Genomic DNA, 1,487 nt, shown 5'->3' on the forward strand with positions numbered 1-1,487 from the left:
CGGGGTGGGCGTGGACCGGAGTTCAGACCCGCCACTCTTGAACTGCGGGTCCTGGACGCGCCGCCGAGTTCAAGGCCAAGTTGGGGGCTGGAAGCTGCGGGGCGCGTGGAGGCGGAGGAGGCAAAGCGCTGGCCTCCAAAGCGGCGCGGGGTTCTCGCTTCTTTTTCTTCTAAAGAGAGAGGTCTCACTCCCATCAGTTTAATACCCTGTGTCCGAAAGGTCAAAGTCTTCAGCGTACTTGGGAGAGACAGGTTTGAGTGTGAGTCTGGTTTTGTTGATCCATGTGTGACCTCTTTGATCCTCAGTTTCTTCATCTGTAAAATGGAGAGTTGGCAATTTATCGTAAGGCTTATGGCTAAAGGACCCAGTGCCTGGTCAGTAGGAATTAGTGGCAGGTAATATTCGGGGAATAGGATTTAGGACAGAATGAGCTAGAGGACACATTCATTCACACTCTGAATACATGTACATATCCTTAAAGGCATTTCAGGCTATTTTTCTAAACAAAAACTCAGGTCAATATCTGCTGGGTTACCAAGGGAGAAACGCGGGTTTAGAGGAAACTTAAGCTTACGTTTCTTGGGCTTAAACTGATGCTTAGAAACACCTGACACTTCTTGGGAAATTTGTGAGTGCTTTATGGAAACCTGTTTAGCAGAGAAGGAGGGGCCTCTGGAGACCTGGAGATAGAATTTACTAGGAGGGGAGAGGGATCCAGGCATGGCCAGCTAACTCTGATGTTCATTCCAAGGACAGCCTATTGACTCTGCCTTGTGGTCGAGGCCCCTCAGGATATGTGCCTGAGCCCTGTGGGGAATGGAAGGGCTGTTTGAAGTCTCCATGAAGTGTTGGCACACGGGCAGTCCTGCTTGGGCACCGCTCTGATGGAGTATAGTACAGCTCCTCTTGGCAGCTGAATGGGTACAGCTTCCATCAGCTGAAGCAGTAGGCAGTGGGAGCTGGGGGACCCAGCAGTAAGTGCATGGTCACGGGCTGTCCCGAAGGACTGGGGTGCCTCATGAGAAGTATCAGAGAAAGGAGGTGCCTGGCAGACCTGCGGTTGTTGGTGAGCACAGGTCAGGCACACCCCAGGGATCCTCAGAAAGACCTGGGGTACTTGACAGTGACCTTAGAGCCTGTGAGAATTGATGGAGACAAGAACCAGGGATGTTCTGGTTATTGCTATTAGTATCATCCCATTTTCCTCTCAGGCTTGTGAGGCCTTGAGCATACCAAGGGTATATACCTGTAGGCCCCAACCTCAGGGTGTTTCTTGTCACTTTGGGGCTGATAGTTCCAAATCACTTACTTCCTATCCCATTACTCTTTTATTTTTTTTTAATCAATATTTTTTATTATGATTTTGTGGGGTACAGTTAAGGGTTAGGTGTACAATTATGTTTCATTCAGGCACCCTGTTGATAAGAGGTGTTTTCCCATCCCCAGACAGATATTTGCGACTGTTAATCCCATCCCCCTCCACCCCC

Source organism: Carlito syrichta, unplaced genomic scaffold, assembly GCF_000164805.1.
Source record: "Carlito syrichta isolate Samal-C Ts95f unplaced genomic scaffold, Tarsius_syrichta-2.0.1 Scaffold103933, whole genome shotgun sequence".
In the NCBI taxonomy this organism is placed as follows: domain Eukaryota; kingdom Metazoa; phylum Chordata; class Mammalia; order Primates; family Tarsiidae; genus Carlito; species Carlito syrichta.